The sequence below is a fragment of the Monodelphis domestica genome, chromosome 7, assembly GCF_027887165.1.
Source record: "Monodelphis domestica isolate mMonDom1 chromosome 7, mMonDom1.pri, whole genome shotgun sequence".
In the NCBI taxonomy this organism is placed as follows: domain Eukaryota; kingdom Metazoa; phylum Chordata; class Mammalia; order Didelphimorphia; family Didelphidae; genus Monodelphis; species Monodelphis domestica.
The window spans coordinates 252335268-252357292 of NC_077233.1; the positions used below are offsets into that span (position 1 = coordinate 252335268).

Genomic DNA, 22025 nt, shown 5'->3' on the forward strand with positions numbered 1-22025 from the left:
CAGGTTTCATTTGATCTTATAATTGGCCTTATCAGCAAAACAGAATGTATTACCAATAAAGTGTGTATGGCTTTTTTTCTTGAATGTCTTAGGTTCTTTGGTGAGGGTTATCAAATTGTTCTCCCTTAATTTGGCTGCTTTTTAATGTAAGATCTCCAGGAGAAACATGAAAAGGATATGATGTAGGCTGGGGAAAGTGGGTCAGCAAAATCTCTTAAACCTCATTGCACCGTCTGCACTGAGAATGCGGTCCTTTTCCGAGTGGAATGGCTTTACTTGAGTTGTGGGTAGGAAAGAGTGAAGGTGCATTTCTCAGGTGAAATATGAATGTGCTCTCACTGAATGAGTGGGACTACAGCAGAATTCTAGAGGTAAGATGTGTTCAGTCTCATCTCTCAGGCAGTGATGAGAGAACAGTATTTGGCAAAGCCCTCTTGGATTTATGTAAGTCGTTTATGTCCATGACTGGATTTTTGTGATGTTCCCAATTTGACCCCGATGAGGATGTCTGTCTGTGAAAAGAGAAAGCATCCTTTCTTCCTTGAGTCATCTTTTGAAGTAAGGTAGATTCAACAAATCAATCAAAAGTCATTCATTCAGCCACCATACAAGGACAGAATAAACTTTCAGTTTGTTGGGAAAGACAACACATACCTCATCAGTTCATATAAAATAGATAAAAATAAAAACAAGGTAAGTTCTTTAGGGAAGGACACTAACAGTTGGAGGACTCGAGAAACACTTGATATAGAACGTAGTACTTAAGCAGGGTTGGGATGATCATCGTTTCTGTTTGGAAGGGGGTAGAGTTAGTACAGAGATGCAGAGAAAGAGACAGTTTGGTGCATGAAAAATGAGTGAAAGACAGTCTTGATTAAACATTTACGAGGTGCCAGGACCACGCCAGTTTTCTGGACTGCAGGGTAGGGGAAAGGATTTAATGAATACTAAGGACAGAAAGATAAGTTGGGGCCAGCTTGTGAGAGATTTTCATAGCTGCCCAAAGGAACTTGTCTTTGATGCTACAGGCAATAGGAAGCCAAGAGAGTTTATTAAATAGGGGAATGGCATGATCATTCCTGAAATTGGGGGATCATTTTAGCAGCTATGCATAAAATGGGTCAGAGGGGGACAGACTTGGATAGGGAAGCGAATTAGAAAGCCCTTGAAAAGTAGCCCAGGCAGGAGATGATGAGGCTGAGTAAAGGGAAGGGGTGGGATTGAGGGCAGAGGTGTAAATGACAAGATGGGATACCTGACTGGATATGGGCGGGGAAGGAGGGTGAAAGTGATGAGTCAAGACGAACATCCTGAGCAGATGGGAAGATGGTACCCGTGGGAGATCTAGGGAAGTTCACAAGAGGCAGATTTGTGTGTGTAGGGGGACAGGGAATGAGTTCATTTTTGTGTTTATTTGATTCAGATTGGTTATAGGCTATCCCATTTCAAATAGTCATTAAGCAATCAGAGATAAAGTGCCGGATTTACAAACAGGAAGTTCTAGGTTTGAATCCTATTTCAGTCACTTGGACCAGTCCCCTTAATTTCTTTGGTGTTTTGTTTCTTTTTCTATAAAGTGAGGAGATTGGACTGAACGGCATCTTAGGTCCTTCGACTCTAGACCTAGGATCCTGCGAGAGATTAGGACTACATCATCAAAGTGTCCCCAAAATTCTACCAAAGCTTTAAAACTACTCTTAAGATGGGGGGGGGGCTATCTTTATAGATTATCTACTATGATCACCACTACTACCACCATGCATTTATATCACACTTAAAAACTCTCAAAATGCTTTACATATTTTGTCTCTTTTGTCTCCTCACAACAGCCCTGGGAGGTATATACTGTTGTTGTTGTTATCATTTTGCAGATGAGGAAACAGACAGATGGTAGGTGACTTACCGAAGGTCACACTTCCAGTAAGTGTTTATCTGAAGCACGATTGGAATTTCTACTGTTAGGACAACATTTAGATCTAAAGGAAAATTCCCTAATATAATTTCAGTGAATTTATTGTTCATTGTGAGATTTCTTCAGTAGATATAAGACATATACAGTATAAGTAGTTTACCAATCTGTACAGATTGATCCTGAAAGTAAGGTTCAGACTTTTGACAATTGTTCATTCATGTGCATCACTGAAAGCAGACCCAGACTCTCTTGATTCCGACCCCCAATGAAAGATGAGAGAGAAAAAGTAGACATGGGAAAGAGAATTGTTGAGTGATTTATATGAGGCCAGAATTAAAAATAGCTCCCCACACATCCCCAATAAATTGAGACAAGAACATCAATCCATTGTTATAAGCTCAACTACACATATGATTAAGGCCTGGGGAGCCTGTGAGCCTGAATGAAAACATTCCCCTAAATCTGAATGAAAAGTCTCTAATCTTGCAAAAAGGTAGGGAAAAAAGGGGGACTTTTGAATCTGAAAGAGCTTTTACTCTTTTCTTATTTTTGGTTGTTCTTGAGTAAGGTGACATGCAGATTACCCTCTGCTTTCCTTTTGAAGGAAATTTTTATCTGCACAGTTTCTCTGTTGGTTTTGTGTTGGCTGAATACTTTGTAATTATTGTCACTGCAAGAGTTTGGTATAAATACCTTCATTTTGCAGCTGAGGCAGCTCAGGTGAAGGAGAATTTACTGACTTAACCAGGCACCTAGCAGATGCAAGATTAGAACCTACAGACCCCCATGTACCAGACTGTGATTCAAACACTCAGCACCACAGATGAAAGGGTAAGAGTATTAAGATACCTTTAGTAATAGCACACACTATCTGTATTGAATTACATATAAATTTAAAACACAGGTTTTATGTCTTTTCCTAAAGTTTTTTTTTCTAATACCAAATAAACTTAATTCCATAATTATACTCCTGGGAAGCTATTATTCAACAGAAGGCAGGCAGAATTAGAGTGAAGGGCCAAAATAGTGAAACTGGGAACAAGACAGATGGTAAACTCCTTAAGGGCAGAATTTTGTTGGGTTTTCCTTCTATTGTCTTCATCTAACTGTAGACCCCCGCATATTAGGTACTTACATGTTTGCTAGGTTAGCTTGTAATTCATAAATCACCAAAACTTGGAGATCATCTCCTTTAACATTTTCCTTTTGTATACCAAAAAACGTAGGCCTAAAGAGGTTCGGTGGATTTTTAAGATTATGCAGCCAAGATGTGTCAGAATCAAAACTAGAAACCCATCTTTCAGTTTGTGTTTTCTGATGTGGGCCCAGTTTGAACAGTACAGATGATCTGGCCTGCCACGATTTAACCTCAGTTTTAACTAGGAAGCCCAGTAGCCTTGCAGCTAGTCTACATATGGAGGAGTGTTCATAGAAGGGGCATATCTGCCCTCTGGATCTTCCTAATGAGTCTGTTGCTTGGTGGAGTGAGAGGCTTGGAGGATATATCAGTTAGTCAATAAATCAACAAGCCTTTATTCTGTATTTACATATTTGGTTCTCTGCTAAGTGCCAAAAGGAAAAAAAGAAAAAAGAAAAGACCTGCTTTCAAGAAATTTACATTCTGTTAATAGGGAAATTTCGCATGAGTTTATATGTGTTTATTGATTAATTGATTTATGTATATGTATTCTACATAGATTTTATATATTATTCTATAATTGAATAGTATATTCTGCATATTTATATAGAATCTGCATGGTTCTGTGCATATACATTTAATTCTTAAAGTAATTATATAGAGGTATATATATAGAGAGAGAGGGGGGAGAGAGAGAGAAAGAGAGAGAGAGAGAGAGAGAGAGAGAGAGAGAGAGAGAGAGAGAGAGAGAGGCATACATGATATGTATATGCACGTGATGCAGAATACATACTGACTGGATACAAGAGATTATTTTAGAGGGGGAGGCACTAGTGTCTGGTAGGATTGGGAATGGATTTCCACAGAAGGCAGCCCTTGAGATGGATTTTGAAGAAAGCCAGAGAGTCTCAGAGGGAGGGAGGGAGAGCATAAAGATATGGGGGACAGCTCAACTGTAGCAATAGAAGAGAGGAAGAATATGGAAGAAGACTGAACAGATTTGAAGGAGTCACATTGTGAAGAGCTTTAAATGCCAGAGGAGCTGCAATAGTGAATCACTGGAGTTTTTTTGAGTAGGGAAGATTGACATGTTTCAGACAGACACTTTAGCAAAATCACTTTGGTGAACGCGCGGAGGATGAATTGGAATGAGCGAGAGACTTATTGGAACCAAATAGAAGACTGTTGAAATAGTCCAGACAAAAGGGTGATGAGAGCCTGGATCAGGGTGGAATGTAGAGAAGGGAGTCTCTCCAGTGTACAATACAGTGTATCCAGTTTGGAGATAGAAACAAGGTTTGGGAACTGATTTTATGTGTGGAAGAAGGTCCTAATACCATGATTGTGAGCCTAGATGACTAGATGGATGGAAGGATGGCAGTGTCAGTAATATAAGAGGGGTTGATTTAGGGGGAAAGAGGGGAAATAAATTATTTTTGGCGGGCATGTCAATTTTAAGATTCTTATAGGTATTTCAAAGTAGATCTAAAAAGAGCAGGGGGAGAGGAAGTGGTGGTACTGATTGGAGACAGCTTTTTAAAGAAATTCAGATGAGAAGAGGAAGAGAAATGTGTAGGCTGATAGCTAACTATTGTAAGGTCTAATGAGAGTTTTTCTTAAGGAAAGGGAGGACTTGTTTGTATGTTTATAAGCAACAGAGAAGGATCCAGTAATTAAGGGGAGATGGGGGTTGGGGGAGAAAGAGAGAGAGAAGGGAGGGAGGGAAAAAGAAGGACAGAGATAGACAATTTGGCAGTCTGCTGGATAAGACAGGAAGAGGTAGGATGTGAAGAGTATGTCTAGGGGAAGGGCCATCTTTTTCAGCAGAAATTAGAGTAAAGAAAGAGATGCTATGGGGTGGCATGTAGTGTGGATAGAAGGATGAGACAATAGGGCACAGCCCTTGAAGTGTGCACAGACATACTTTACCTGCTCTCAGTTGAAAGAAAGGATGGAAAAGTTGTGTTGAGTGAGATAAAGAATCATCCAAAGAGTAGGAGAAAGATTATTTGTTGCATTTCTGTATTGCAGAAAGTTGCTGCAATAACGCTTTAGTTGAGGTTAGGTAACAAATTTGTAGTGTTTGATAAATTTGTTTGATAAGTTTGATATCAAATTTATCAAAAAAAATGATAAAGTTTGATAAATTCTTCTGATTCCATTCAATGACAATATGAGTAGAAATAAAGGCGGTAGATGGCATGGAGTTACTGAGGTTTTGGGTGAGGCATGAGTAGCAATCGCACAGTGCAACAAGGGATGTTCTCGTAGACAAGAATGGAGAAATGGTTCATCAGCGGGGTGAAGGTTGAAGTAAGAAAGTGTAGCCAGAGCACACTTTATTTTGGCCTATTCATTGTCCCATTTGCCCAATTAGGAGGCAGCCTAGTTATGAACTGTGTAATAAACTAAGGAAATCAGTTCACCTGCTGGGTTCTGGTTTTCTTATTCATAAGAGGAATTGGGTGTGGAAGAGATGATCATTAAGGTTACTTCCTCCACTCACATTCTGTGTTCTACGAGGGTATGGAAAGTAGTAGTCTCCAAAATAACTTCCTTTGTCTGCATACTATAGTTTTCAAATTTTCATATTATGTTTAAATTTTTTAAGCAGCTGTAATAAGCTACAGAAATAATGCATCCTTTGAGAAGGATTGCATTCCTAGCCAGGAGTGATTTGCCTTTATTAAAGAAAGACATTTGAAATTTAGTGTGGGAATAGAAATGACATGTTAATAGTTATACTCGCAGCTACTGTAAATCATCATGGGAATCTTTTCTTGATAAAGGTTTAGAAAGTGTGCAGAGCAGACTATAAGTGAATTAACATTACCCTGAAAAATTAAACCATTACAATTTATAAAATTTTCACATAAATAAGAGCTGCTAACAATAGATGGTTTTAAAACAAAAGTGGTTGACGAACTGACATGTTCTGAGGTATGAAGCTTTTTTTGCTGCTAAATGGATCTGATTATATAGTATTGTTGCTCCTGTACTTATTTGTACAGAATTGGCATATATTCTTTTTTGAGCTGGACTGAGGACTTCAACAGTACTGTGAACTCTTCGTTTTGCAAATTTCCTACACTCTTGACAGTCAGCAACTCGTCTATAATAGTCTTAGAAATTTGCCTGGGATATGTTTGAATTGTGATCTGATTCTTTACTCCGGGGCAGACAGGTGGCCCAATGAATAGGCTTGCCAGGCTTGGAGTCAGGTATATGTCTTCCTGAGTTCAAATCTGAGATCAGACACTTATTAGCTGTGTCACCCTGGGAAAATCTTAACCTTGTTTGCTTCAGTTTCCTCATCTGTAAATGAAATGGGGGAAGGAAATGGCAATCCACATCCAGTATCTTTGCCAAGAAAGCCCCAAATGGAATCACAAAGAGTTAGACAAAACTAAAATGACTCACAAACTTACTCCAAGGCCAGCTTTCTATCCACAATGGCACATTGTCCCTCATCTTTACCATTTGTGTGTTTGTGTGTGTGTGTGTGTGAGAGAGAGAGAAAGAGACAGAAGAGAGAGAAAGAGAGAGAGAGAGAGAAGATAGAGAGGGAGAGAGAGGGGGAGAGAGAGAGACAGAGAGAGAGACACAGAGACAGAGACAGAGGGGAGAGAGGGAGAGAGAGAAAGGGAGAGAGGGAGAGAGGAGAGAGACAGACAGAGAGAGAGAGAGAGAGAAAGAGAGAGAGTGAGAGAGTGCTCACATTTTTATACACACCATAAAATACTAGATATAGAAACTAGATCCATATTTCATTGATAGAGGGAATTCCTTCTAACATTGGCATCCTAGGACACTAGGAGATCCTAACTGCCCCAGTATTTCACAGCTACTAAGTGTCAAAAACAGGGTCTGTATGAACCTAGTATTCCAGGTTTCAAAGCCAGCCCTCTGTCACATTACCTCTCATATGAAGTGCCTAAAACCCCCCCACAGGATCTGAGTTAGAACCAATCCATACACAAAAGGAATTTACCCCCATAGTCCACGCAACAAGTGGTCATCCAACCTCTGCTTGAAGACTTCCAAGGAGGGGGAACCAATGTCATCTGCTCCACTTTGGGGCAGCTCTAATTCTTAGGGAGTTTTCCTTGCTGTTAATCTTAAATTTGCTTCTTTGCAACTCCCACCTGTGGTTCTTGTTTCTGCTTTCTGGGGTCAAACAATCAGTCGAATATGTATTCTTTATGACAGCCTGTCACATCCTTGGGGATGGCTAAAATGTCTCCCTTAAGTATTCTCTTTTCTGGGATAAACACCCCTCATTCCTCCAGCCCATCCTTATATAACATCCAATTAAGTCACTCTTAAACTCTGGCATACAGAATTGAACATAATCTTCCAACCAAGTTCTAATCAGAGCAGAAGAAAGCGAAACTCTCATTTCTTAATCCTTGGAAACGTTGGTCCTCTGAATGCAGCCTAAAATTGCATTAGCTTTTTGAATGCTGCGTCACACTGCTAATTCATACTGAGTGCTTACAGTATACTAAAACAACCCCCAGGTTTGGTTTGGTTTTCTCCTGCCAAATGCCACTTTACTTACTTCAATTTAGCTAATATTTTTTCACCTCATATGCAAAAAGGTACTATAAGGTAAGTTCTTGATGATATATACTATGAAATAAAACAGTTTCTGCTGTGAAAAAATTTATAATCTAGAAGGGGGTACATCAGTATCTATCATGGGGCAGCTAGATGGTGCAATGCATAGAGTACGAGGCCTGGTGTCAGGAAGACTCCTCTTTTTTAACTGAAATCCAGCCTCAGACATTTAATAGCTGTGTGACCCTGGGCAACTCATTTAACCCTGTTTTCTCAGTTTACCTGTAAAATGAACTAGAGAAGAAAATGATAAATCACTCTAGTATTTGCTAAGAAAATCCCAAATCAGGTCACAAAGAATGGGAAATGACTGAAAAACGACGAAAACAACAAAAAATTCCTATGATACAATGTGGAACTTAAATGCTTACTAGTTGCATTTGCATTGAGCCATGAAGGAAGAAAAAAAGGATTTGAAGAAACTGGAGAGCCCATGTTAAGGATATTATAGGCCAGGAGAGTATCCCGCAAAGGAGGGGAGAAAGAAGGATCCCAGAACACCTGCAGCTAAAAAATAAATTTAAGGGGTTTTTTTTTGGAAAGAGTAGCTGAGGAGGAAGCAGTTACTTGCCCTTCAAGCAAAGATAAAGTAGATTCATAGATGTTGTCAGGGGAAGTTTCAGCCAGAAAGGGTCAGAGGAAGAAGAGAAAAGGATTGTTGGTTGGTGACTCCCTGAAGCAACTATTTGATGACCTGTTAGCAACAATAGAGAAATCTGCTGCCTTCCCATAGAATGTAGCCAAGATTTGACAGAAGCTTCCCAGATTTGTCAGATCCACTTCTAATGATTCATCTGAGCATAAAGTATTCTACCAGAAAGAACCTAGAAATCCGTGCCAAATACTGTGAAGTCTTGGGCAAGAAATTAGAAAATAGGTCTATGAGTGGTCTTTTCATCACTTCACATCCATTAAAGGCAAAGGATGCAAAGAAAAGAAAGCAGATTTAGGAGTGAATGATTGGTCAAAAAATATATGAGAATGAAATTTTAATTTCTGTACCATGGTAAAATAAAGGAATATAGAATCCTGCCCAAAGATGGAATATATCTCATAAGGAAGGGCTTGTTAAGAATGTATTTGCTTGTTGTCTTGCAAATCTAATTAAGAATTTAAATTAAAAGAGAATGGGGAACTTGCTTATGTATATATCAAGCTAGATCTCATAGAGAGCAATCAAGTTATTTGGGGTACCCAGAAATTAATGAGAGAAAAACACAAACATGGATTTAGTTGTGAAATTTTGGACTTATATAAAAATTGAGGCAGCTTGGTGGCACAGAGCCCTGAGCCTGGAGTCAGTAACACCTGGATTCAGATCCACTCTCAGACATTTATTAGCTGTGTGACTGGAAAAGTCACGTAACCTCTTTTTACCCCAGGTTCCTCTTCAGTAACATGGAAATAAAATAGACCTACCATCTAAGGTTGTTGTAAGCATCAAAAGAAGCCATTGTCAAGTGTTTGGCATGTAATAAATGCTTTAAATGTTGGCCATTATCGTCATTATTAAATGCACAAGATATAGGGAATATGTTAGAAGATTATGATGTCCTGATTCAGGAGAGTAAATTTGGCTTAATAGGTGTCACTGAGATTTGGCTCTGGAATAATATGACACTCAAAAAAATTGGAATGTGAAGGTTTGGGGCATGGCAGAGGAACATTGGAGATTAAGAAAATAGGCTAATGTAAGAAAATGAAAGAATTTGGAAGCAAAGGCCAGAGGAAGTAGAAACAAGTGCTATTTTCATGATTTTTCATATATATACATAAAGAGGAAATAAATACATGAAGCCAGGGAACAGTGGCACAAGCCTGACACTTAGGAAAGATACATTGGTAACGGGGGACTTAAAGTATTTGCTCAAATTCTTTATGTCAAAAGCAGAGCAGTTAATATTTTTTTTTATTTAAATGATATTTTATTTCAAAAGGAAGAGAAAACAATATGGAAATACTCTTTATTCTGATGAAGAGTGAGAAACTGTTTGCCAGGTTGGAAAAGATAGAAACCTTGGTGGGGAGAGAAGAAGCAGTTGAGAATAGTTTTGTGTTTTAGAGAGCAGATTTTTGTGTTCAGAAAGATAGGTAGGATCACATGACATAACATTCCACAGAGGAAGACCACTCAGAGAGAATGGAATCTCTCAAGAATAGAATTGTTGAAGACACAGAGAAAACTCGAGTAAGGAGGAAAAATGGGAATCGTTTGAAGAGATCAGTGTGGACAAATGGGAAATTTACACATCGGTGTAGACACATAACGGAAGATGTAACAAGCTGAATCTGGACACTTTGGGAGTAGTTGCTGGAGTGCTCAAGTTCATGTCAGAATGCAGATAATCTTCCCCCTCTATATTCGGGTTTTGATTTTATAAGATTATTCACTTACAAGAATGAACAACATGGAAATGTTTTGCACAATAATACATATGTAACATTGAATTACTTTTCAGTTCTGGGAGGAAGGGAGACAATTTGGAACCTATAACTTTGGAAAGCTTCTGTGGAAATGTGTTATTACATGTAATTGGGAAAAAGTAAATATTTTTTAAGAAGGAATGTTCAAGTTCAGCAGGACCTTAGACTAGCAAGGACAGCGGGGAGCAATAACAGTGAGGATTAGCTATATTGAGAAACAAGGAGAATCAAGAAAGGGTCAGGACTTGCCCTTGGGGCAAGTGGAATCATGGTGTCTGATGACAAAGAAAGCATACCTGGCCAAGCCTTATTTTAGTTTCAGAAAGAATCATCTTCTAAAGGAAGTCCAAATAAAAAATGAGTAACAGGCACTGGATATTTAAGACAAGTAAACAGTAGAGAGCAGCCCTCATGTTCAGGTCACTTATCCCAGAAGGATAAAGCAAACTCTTCAATGTCATTTTGTTGGCGTACGTAAAGTCAGGAGGACTAAAATAGAATCTCTAGACCACAGACCAGTTAGCTTGATTTTTAGTATTGACAAAGTGAGCAGCACAGAGTCAGCATGTGGCTTTGTTAGCAAGAGGTTATTCATTTTGGGCAAGGTTAGCAAGGATTTAACACAGGAATGCTGTTGACATAGATTTTAACAACTACTGTCTTGCTGATCTTGTGGGATGTATGGACAGATGATGGCTGGATAGTTGTTTAGTTGGATAAATGAAGACCTGACTGAATGTTCCAACTTCAAGAACTAATTTTTAATTCTTTTAATGGGGCAGCCATGTGGCACAAAAGATAGAGTACTAGGTCTGAAAGTAAGGAGGATTCATCTTTCTGAGATCAAACCTGGCCTCAGATACTTTGTAGCTGTGTGACCTGAGGCATGTCATTCAACCTTGTTTGCCTCAGTTTCCTCATCTGTAAAATGACCTGGAGAAGGAAATGGCAATGCACTGCAGTATATTGCCAAGAAAATCCCAAATGGGATCAGAGTCAGATACAACTAAAACAACTGAACAGCAAAATTAATGTTTTATATCAGCTTGACCTGAGGTCTCGACTGGAGTGCCCCAGGGATCTGTGTCAGCCTATGCTCTTTAACATTTTTATCAGTAACTTGAATTGAAAGCATCAATGTCATGCTTAGATTTTCATTTGACACAAAACTGGGAAGGATGGCTAACACCCTGGATGACAATCAGTAATCAAAAGAATCTCAACAAGCCTAGAATATTGAAGCAAATCTACTGTAATGACGTCCTTGAGAACAAATACTAAGTATTATTTGGTCATTTAAATATCAGTTTGACAAGTACAAGATGAGGAATGTGTAGCTACATAAAATTTTGCCTGAAAATATGTGAGAGTTTTAGTGGATTTCAGGGTCAATGTGGATAAGTGATGTGATATGGTAGCCCCCCCCCCCTCCAGCTAATGCAACATGGGCTGTATTAATAGAGATATTAATCCAGGAATAATTAGATGTGATGGTCTCATTTTACTCTACCTTGGTCAGACCATATGTGTGAAGTCTTTTATTCCATTCTGGGTACCACATTTTAGGAAAGACATCAACAAACTAGGGAATGTCCTGTGGAAAGACTCAAGATGATGAAGATGATGAAGTTCATGCCATAGAGTTGAAGGAGATGGTGAGGTTTAGAATGGAGGGGAAAATGACTAGGGACTGGGGACATAAAAAGCTGTCTTTGAGTATGGGAAAAGTTATTATCTGGAAGAGGGATGAGATTTTTTCCTGCTCAGTACAGAACTGGGAGTAAAGGAAATTGAAAGGAAATAAAGAAGAGCTTCCTAACAGTTAGTATTATTTGAAAATGAAATGGTTTGCCTTTGAAGGCAGCGAATCCAGTTTCATTAGAGGGTCTTCAAGCAAGCTCTGGATGTTAAAGAATAAGTTATTCTTCAGGTATGGATTCTACTGGATGCCCACCATAGATTCTTCCAACTCTGAAATCTTACAATTCTTTGACAATTTTATAACAGCTGTTTTCAGTTCTAATATTGTATGTTGTCTTCTTATCACTTCCTCTGCCCAATAAGAATCGCTACTCAACCAACAAACTGACCATTAGTCTCCTTTTTTCAAACTACTGGTTAATAGAATGGTATCTTTCCCTATGGAGGCCAAGGACAGTTATTCTTACTGTGTTGGGTTAAAGGCCCATTTATTCTTCTGGACAGCTCTAGCACTTCTGATGTCCCGTAAATAAATCTATCGGTCAGAGTGCTTGGAAAAGGTAGAGCTCCCTCTCTAGAGACTTCTCAAGCATGAAGTATGTGTTTTCTTTCTTATATGATTTAAAGGTAGGTGTTTTCAAAATGGGGACGTAATTCATCTGGTCATTGTGAAAACTTTGTCAGATTGGCTTGAGCAGTGAGCTGTATCTTTGACGCTTTGTGGCACTGCCCCATGGTGGTGACATTGAGAAATGAACCATGCCAAAAGACTACATTTTTTTAAGAAGGTTCCCCCCTCCCCCCCCACACACACAAAGCCAACCTTGATTCGCCACTGTACTCATTGAACGCTAACTATATTTTTCTTGAGTGTAGGGGGGAAAGTCAGTTTTATTGCTAATAGTGGATTGCTTCTAGACTCTTCAGTTTTGGAATTCAATTTTAGGAAAGTATTTTTGTTTGCTTACTCAGCTAAATTCTTTTTTTTATCAGTTATCAAAACATATTTATGTAATATAAATGAGTCCCTCACTTATATAGTTAGAGGAAATGAGGTTGCATAGTGGTCAGAACTTTGGACCCAGACTCAGGAAGAACTGACTTCAGCTCTGACCATAGACACTTGCTACTATGCAGTGCTGGGTGTGTCATTTAACCTGCCTGCCTCAGTTTCCTCAACTGTAAAATGAGGGTAATAGAAGAGTAGTACCTAGCTCCCAGAGTTGTTGAGATGTAAAGATTCGTAAAGTACTTGGCACAGTACCTGGCATATATTCAATGCTTTATAGATACATGTTCCCTAATACATTTATCAAAGTTTTAAAAGCTTTAAGTATATATGTTGATGTTTGGAGCCTCCAGTGACCCCCATTCATATTCAAATGATGTCACTCATTTGCAATCTTGTATTTAATCAACAAAGCAGCATTTCTTTAAAAAAGTTTTTATTTTAATAAATTCTCATATAAGTTTTCTAAAGTTATATGATCCAAATTGTCTCCCTCCCTCTTTCCTTCCCCCCTTCTGGAGCTGACAAACAATTTAATCTGGGCTATATATAACCCTATACACAAAACATGTTTCCATATTTTTCATTTTTTAAGCAAATAATCTTATAAAACCAAAATCCCCAAACATGTACCCAAAGAAGTGACAAATCATCTGCTTTCATCTGCATTTCTGATCCCACAGTTCTTTCTCTGGAGGTGGAGAGCATTCTTTGTCCTAAGTGCCTCAGAATTGTCCTGGATCATTGCATTGCTATTAGTAGTAAAGTCTGACACATTTGACCATTGCACAATACTGCTATTACTGTATATGATGTTTTCTGGGTTCACAGCAGCATAATAAGAACAAAGCAGCCATTGGTGATCTTACATCCCCTGTGGGGGAGGGGATAGCATGTACACCTGTGGGTACAAAATATACACAGAGTAAATTAGAGGGGATTTGTGGAGGACACTCTAGTACTGTTCACGCATTCTACTGAATGGGTTCCAGAAGTAACAAGGATCTTTTCTGAGAGTTTTGTGTCTCATATAGGGGGAAATGGATACTAGAGCCCTGAAGGATGTTTGAACCTTTTGTTTTGGGCAAAGGGCAAGTATAACAATGCTCTTAAAAGATTGCAATATTTTAATTTGATTTATGAAACAGTTATTAAGTGCCTCTACAGAGACACAGACAATCTCCATTACCTGGTACAGTGGCTTTCATGTGGAGGCAGGAAGACCTGAGTTCAAGTCTTGCCTTAAACACTGGGCAAGTCACTTAACCTCTCTCAGCCTGTTTCATCAACTATGTTTGGAATAGGAAGTATTTTACTTCCTAAGGAAGCAAAGAAGCAAGCTTTTCCTAAGCACCTACTATGTTCCAGGCACTGTGCCAAGAGCTTTACAAATATTATCTCATTTAATCCTCAAAACAACCGTGGGAGGTAGATGCTATTATTTTCCCCATTTTGCAGATGAGGAAACTGAGGCAGACAGGCTACATGATTTGCCCATGGCTGCACAGGTTGCACAGGTCTGAGGCTAACTTTAAACTTGAGTCTTACTGACACTAGGATTACTATTCTATCAACTGTGCAAGCTGGCTACCTCTTGGCAGATTCACAGAATCATTAAGATGAAATGGGTTAATATTTCTAAAGCACTTTTCAAGCATTAAAGTGCCATTTTAATGCTATTAATATTAGTACTAAATGTTTGAAATGATACTTGTATGGCTAAAGAGTAGACTAACAACATATAACTATCATATATGACACTGTTGAGACTTTTATTTATTTTCTTTATCTAGGTGTGGCCTTCAGAGAGGAGAACTTGAAGATAACTAGGTGATTAGAAATTTGGGGGGGGGGAGTGATTAAGAAAGTCAGAAGTAATCATATTTGCTTTTTTATTAATTTTTTTCAGGTCTCTAAAATAACCATATAGTATTGTAAAATAAAAATATTAAAATAATTCTAGACTTTTGAAAAGTTACAGAAATAAAGCATTATTTTTATTCCAAATTTTACTAAAAGAAGCATTTCTGTATACAAAGAAAAAGATAGTATGTAAATGAAATCATAGATCTCTTATATGTTTAACTTGCTTTTCTTCATAACTACATAATAAATCCAACATGAAACTTCCAAAGCTTTCCTGCTTGTCTGTGTTTCCTTTTAGATATCTCATTCTCTTCTTTTAAAAAAAAATTTTAATTAATAGAATTTTTCCACAAATGTCTGAGCTCCTTCCCACCCTCCCCACATCACAGAAAAGTAAGATCCAGGAGACAGACACATTTATATATATATTAAGTCTCTCATGGTTTCAGCTCACTCTCTGAAGGAAACATTCACAATATATTCACCAGTATTCTAAAATAATGCATATGATTTATTATAAATATGAAATAAATTATAACAAATATATTTATTAAATTAATAAATTGGAATAAATGCTCACATTAGCCACATCTAAAAATCTATTTAATTCTCTCCCTTCCATCCCTTTTTCCCCTCCCCAAGAAGGCAAAGTAGTATGACATAGGCTGTACATATATTATCATAGAATACATATTTCCTTGTTTGTCACATTATAAAACAAACTCCATATTGGCTATACTAGAACAAATTCATGGAGGAAATAAAGTGAAGAATCATATGTTTCCATCTGTATTCAGACACTGTATTCCTTTATTGCCAATGGATATCCTTTTCCCCCTCATAATCTATTCCTAAATTTTCCCAAGACCAATATTAATTTTGTAGCTGTTTATGATGTTCTCTTGGTTCTACTCACTTCACTGTTTATTATCGCAGGTAGTTCTTTCCAAGATTTTTTTTTAATTAGCCCGCTCATCATTTCTTAGGGCACAAGAGTATCTATCACAGTCACATGCCACAATTTCTTTAGCCATTTCTCAGTCGATGGGCATGAAATAAGGCATTATTTGAAATGGACCATGATTCTGACAAGGGGTAACTTTGCCTCTGTTCAGGTTCCATTAGAGTAAAACATGTAAAACCTTGAAAAAAATGAAGCACTTATAAGATATATAATAACATTATTGTCTTTATTAAATCGGTCAATCAATAAGCTTTTGTTAAGTAGCTGCTCTATGGAGTCATCTGAACTTTAGGGATGATAATTATTCAGAGATTCTGGCTTGCTGCTCTCTGAATCCAGTGGAAATAGGGGAGGAAATGTGTTTATTTTCCCCCTTTCTCTACAGCCACCTCTACAACTTCCTCATCATTTCCTTCCCTCCAAAATGCACTGTCCTCTCTCCTTGCAATGCAGTCTTCCTCCCACCTCGCTCTGTAAATGATGACGTTCACTCCTTTCAGTTCTAGGGTTCAACTACGGCCTCAGATACTTCCTAATAGTTCCTGTATATACTTCCTAATGCTTCCTGTATAATCCTGGGCAAGTCGCTTAACTTGAATTTCCTCTCTCTTACTGCCCTTCTGCCTTGGAATCGATATAATCAATTCCCAAACATAAGGGTATTATTAAATAGCAATAGCAACATATTGTGGCCACATAATCCAAAATAATAACCCACATTGTATCATGATCTGAGCTTTATTCGCAACTCCTACCTGAGAGGCTGTACCAACACTAGCCCCATTTTACTGAAGATGAAACTGAGACTCAGACAAGGTAAGAGGATCACACAAATAACAAGTATTAGATTTGGAAACTTAAAATCAGGTCTTCTATCTCTTCATGATTTCTTCTTGTGATTATTATGCCTCATTGCAGTCCTGTAAGTCATTTCCAAAGAGTAGGCTACCTCGTTTGTGTGGGGTGGTTTCCATGTGATTTTCCTCTGAGTTAGGGGAAATCAATTAATTAATTAATAAATCATTTAATCTCTCCAGGGCTCTTCCTATCCACATAGTCTAGAAGGGAATTGGAGAAGCCAGTGCCTTTTGGTAAGACAAAGGGAAGTCATCCCTAGTAGGCTATCAGAGGTACATTGTATTATTCAGTAGCTAAAGAAACCATACTTAGGGTATAGTGGAGAGAGCATGCCTGGAGCATTGGATTTGGAGATTTGGATTAGGACTGGGAAACAAGATCTGGGGACCAGCAAGTTGCTTATCCTTGCTCATCTGTAAAAGGGAGCCTCTGGAGGATTATACTATGCGCCTCAGATGTCACAAGACCTTTTCCTTCCAGGGAAAGGCCTATAAAATATAGCCTGAATTCTCTCTTCTTCCCCCTGCAAGATAGGGTGCCTGTCATGAGATCCATGTTAGAATGAAACACATTACGGGGGAAATTCTGCTTTGCTAAATACCCATAATTCCCAAATCTAATTTTGCAAAGGAGAAATCGAAGTCTGCTCTTGCACCAGCTGGACAGTCATTCTTCTTTAATGTTCCGATTATGCCGGTGGAAAGGTTGGTGGGTTGGAAAACCGTAAACCCTTTGTACCCTTGCTCTCGTCTTGGCTTCTGCACACATCATCTGCTTTCGCATTGTATTGTAGTTTTAATCAGTATAATTTCCTTTTCTCACAGGAGGTAATTTCTTTTATGGAAGGTAATTTTTAGTCTTATCATAGAAGGGAAGTTTGGAGAGCAATTTCCAGTTTGAGGGGACCTATGCCTGGATATTTAGTGAACTTCACAGATGTTTCTTTTCATGGCAGAACTATAAAAGCATGGGGAAAGTTATTTTGCTCTAACGTTGTGACTCCGTCAAACCCTGGGCTATGGCTGCCATCCATAGTTGTATATGCCATCCCTTTCTTTGTCGTTTTCTCCGTTCGATACCAGCTCACTAACTTTTTTTGTAAGTCCTTGTCTTAATGGTGTGTTTACAAGGGTTGGAAAGCTCTCCCTGGCCCTGCTGTGATTCCCTCGGGCTTCTAAGGGAGAACAGATGGTTGAGCGAAACTCAGAGCCACCCCTGTACCTAATGATGAAAAATGACCAGCCTCCTGGCAAATGAGGTTCATAGCCAATGTGCCTTTTAATCCTGATGAACAGAAATCTGAAACAAGGAGGGGATAAAATCTAAAGGGGAACACTTCATGAATCATTGCTGTTTTATTTGCCTATGAAGCACTTCTAGCAGGCCAGCCAAAATGGTAATCTGATGGACTACCATGGCGGCATAGACCGTGGCCTTGAGCGGATGCTCTTGGGCACTTTCTCTGTTGGGCAGTATGGGATGCAGGTCAGACTTCGGTGTGGAGTCAGGGATTGAGCTCATTCTTGCCAGCCACAGGATGTTAAAGCAAAAATTAAATTATCATTTCCTTTGGCAGAAAATGCCAAGTGTGGGATCGAACAGTATGCTAGTTTTCCTTTTGGCTATTTTGGGGGTACTTGGGATCTTTCTTTGCCAAAGTCTTCCTTGTTGTGGCATGGAAGGGTCACTTGGGTGCTCAAAGGCTCTTTCTGGGATTGCAAACTCTGCCAAGTGTGAAATTAGAATCTATTAGCCTCAAAATTAGGATCCCCAGCAAAAAACTACACTTCCCAGAACCCCACTCACTTCCTGTCCTTACCCACTGACATAGGCAGGATATAAATTGGGTGGAGTTCCGTGTCTAGCGCTTTTCTTTCCTTCCTGTTGGCAGCTTTGGTGGAGCAGGCCCTTTTGAGCAGGTAGATTAACTTAGTCACGTGGTTCTATTTTGTCAGATAATGAGATTTATAAAAACAATACTTGAAGTATTGAGCATTAATTTAACTCTTACACAAGTTCTACCAAACTGAATGTTCATCAAGAACTAGCCTAGTGGTGGACTCTTAATGAGGAACTTTGGAAGACTCCTTGCCATAAGGCTAGATTATCAAAAGATGATTTATTTTTAAGCCAGAGTGACCCATGGAACCCTCTAAGTCATGAAGGAGTCATTCAATTTTTTCCACAGAGGATGCATCCTCACACAAATTAAATAAATGTCTTCAGAAGATCTGTATTGTTCAAAGATTGATAATGGATTAAAGTGAAATTAACTGGCATCATACAAAGTTTCCCTTTTGGTTCTCTGCAGCCAAGTCCTCCTGACTTATGGCCATTGTCACAGAACATCACCATAAAAGATAGTGTTGAAAAATCTACAATTTTCCCAAGTCAGGGAAATTAGGCAGGAGAATTTAAAGTGATTCTCCAAGAGGTCTTTGCAAAAAGGCACCCTTGGCCTTAATTTACCAAGAACTTCCTGTATCCCAGTAAACTCCTACCCATACCTTGTGTCCCTTTTCATTCACTCCGAACCAACCAAAATACGCTGACAGTATTTCTGTGGAAAGTACCAAATTAGTGAATCATGAGACCTAGCTCAGGCTTACTAGCTATTTGATCTTGCCTTCAATTGATTCATTTATAAAACAGAGGGAGGGATTAGTTGGGAGGGCAAGTAGAGCAGTCGTGATTCCATTGTCCAGGGAGCTCCCAGTGGGTGAACAGTCTCAACTTTGTAACCTCAGAGTTTTCCGGAGCTTTATAAGACGTAGGCACGTGTCAGAGGTAAAACTTGGGCCTTAAGTCTTTAATTTCCTCTGTCGTGACACCTAGATTACACAGACTCATTGAGCTGTTGTGAGGGAAATGCCTAATAAACCTTAATGTAACATAGTGGTTGATTTGCATATAATAAAATAAAGTATAAGAGAAATTCAGCTGGTCACTGATTATATAGGGTGTCCCAGAAGTCTTAGTATAATCTTAAACTATTAAAATTTAGTAGACTAAAAATGCAGCTGGCCTGTAAATGTATACAAGGTTTCCCCAAAGTCTGTATCATTTTAAGCATTAATAGTGTAAATCCCCGCATGTACTCTGTGATCCATTGCTTTTCCTTGAACAAAACACTCCATCTCTTGTCCCCCATGTCTAGAATTCTCTCCCTTTGCATCTCCTCCTTCTGGTTTCCCTGGCTTTCTTCAAGTCTCTGCTAATGTCCTACCTTCAGACCTCTTTTATCTCAATGCCTTCCCTCTGAGATTACACACATTTTATGCGTTTTTGTAAAATGCAAACCTGACCACGTTTAGACACCCCACTCTTCAGTAAAAACCAGTTAGCATCCTATTACCTCCTAGATCAAATATAAAATCCTCTATTTGGCACTTAAAGCCCTTCATAAAGCTTTGCTTCTATTTTTCACTTGTCTCCCATTAGAAAGGGAGCTCCTTAAAAACAGAAACTGGATTTGCCTTTCTTTTTATCCCTAGCATTTAGCATAGTACCTAGCACATTTTTTGTTGTTCAGTCATTTTTTAGTCATGTCTGACTGGCTCTTTGTGCCCCGTTTGTAGTTTTCTTGGCAAGGATAATGAAGTAGTTTGCCATTTCCTTCTCCAGCTCATTTTACAGAGGAGGAACTGAGGCACATGGAGTTAGGGGACTTGCCCAGGATCACACAAATCTGTCTGAGACTAGATTTAAGTTCAGGTCCTCCTGTAAAGATTAAAATTTAGGGAAACTGAGGCAGGTAGAAATTAGTTTCTCTCTGCAAGGAGTATTATATTTTTTAGAGGTTTATTAAAGTTAAGGATTAAAGAAAATACAGAATAAGAAAAATATGTGCCTAGGCCAGAGGCCTAGACAAGATAACCTCACATCATGAAAGAGACAAGTCTGCTCCAAAACGGAAGTCCAAAAGAGGCTGAGCCTATTCACAACCAGGTTTAAATACCCCATCTCACTCTCGGCCCAGGTGAGATTACAAAGCATTCTGGGGAAGTGGAGCAAAGGCTTGTGGGAATTGAAGTCCTAGATTCGAGTCTATTTTTACACTCCTGACTCCTGTGCTACCTAGCTACCTGCCTGGGACATAGTAGTTACTTAATGTTTGTTGGCTTGGCTGTAATTTTTTCTCCTTCTAGTACACTGGGGAAAAAGAAACAGTTAAAAAATACTGCTTAAAAAGGATGCAGCTGGCTAGCAGATATGTAAAGGATGCAGCTTTTTACTCTTCTGCTTTCGATACTTAGATCCTAAGTGATCTCTTGCATATCATTTGAAGGATTTTCAAAGTGAAAGGGATAGTTCTTTTGACCCCTAACTAATGGAGAATGGCTTACTCAGTTTTCAGTGAGACAACAAGCATACAGCTATGAATTTTTCCTTTTCCAGTGGGACAACATGCATACAACTATGCAGAAAGAAGCTATATACCCAATAAATCGGGGTGGTCTTAGAGGGGAGACACTAAAATTAAAGGAGCCTGGGAAAGGCTTCTTGCATAAGGTGACACTTCAGCTCACATTCTGCTAAGGCTCAAAGGAAGCCAGGAAACCAAGGGGAAGAGATGAGAAGAGGAAGTTCCAAACATGGGGGACAACCAGTGAAAAATGCAGTTATGAGAGCGAATGTTATGTTTCAGGAAGAGCAAGGAGGCCAGTGTCACTGGATCAAAGAGTACATGGAGGAGAATAAAGTTTTAAAAGCTTGAAAAGGAAGAGAAGGGGCCAATTTGTAAGTGGATTTAAAGGTCAAAAGATTTTAAATTCGATCTGGGAAGTAATAGGGAGCCACTGATGGTTATTGAATAGTGACATTCAGTCTTTTATTTTAGGAAGATCAGTTTGGCAGCTGAGTGAAATATATGGATACCTTCCTCCCCTTCAATCTGATCTCCTCTGACCAACATCTCCCACCAGTCTTTCTCTCCATTCCAACATTATGATATATTTAAGAAATTAAATTGTTTCCCTTTGTATGTGGCCAGGATAACACGAATGAAACTGACAAATGATGCCTGGGAGAGGGGGAAAAAGGGCTGGGAAGTGATGAGAGTGGCAGGAATAATTTTGATTTCCGTTTTGGGGAATTGAAGAGATGTCTTGCTTTTCCCCAGAGGTGAGGTTTACTAGATTAACAGCAGCTAAAACTCATTGGAACTATGTGCTTGGGCCTGCACTGGATACCCATTTTTGTCTAGATGTAATTCCAGATATTGATTTTAGTTTATAAAGTCCTTTGTTGTTGTTTTTTTCTTGTTTCCAGCCTGTTTTCCCCAAACATCTCCACTGTGTGTTGCTTGTTTTATTACTTATCTGTTCATTGTATGTATTGTTACATTTTATATATATGTCTAGGGACATCAAGTGTTTTGAGCATTTTATATAAATACTGAAGTTAAAAAATTGTTAGTCATTTAAATAATTAATCCTTAAAACTAAATTTTAACAGAAAGCTTTATTTGCTCTAATAAAATTAGTGGAATCTTTCTGTAACTTTTCAAATATATAGTATATTTATATCTATG

The 22025-nt window shown here is 38.6% G+C and overlaps 1 protein-coding gene across 4 annotated transcripts in view; it reads left to right on the forward strand.

Moving 5' to 3' along the window:
* ELAVL2 (ELAV like RNA binding protein 2) overlaps positions 1–22025 on the forward strand; it is a 203631-nt gene that overhangs the window by 180609 nt on the left and 997 nt on the right. Inside the window, exons 9-10 of one of the 4 annotated variants that reach the window (XR_008913742.1) lie at positions 2619–2743; positions 14598–14634. The exons of 2 other annotated variants lie outside the window; for them this stretch is intronic. The gene's annotated coding sequence lies outside the window, so the exon portion shown is untranslated. The remainder of the gene's footprint in view (positions 1–2618; positions 2744–14597; positions 14635–22025) is intronic. One more of the 4 variants, XR_008913741.1, reaches the window with a different exon arrangement.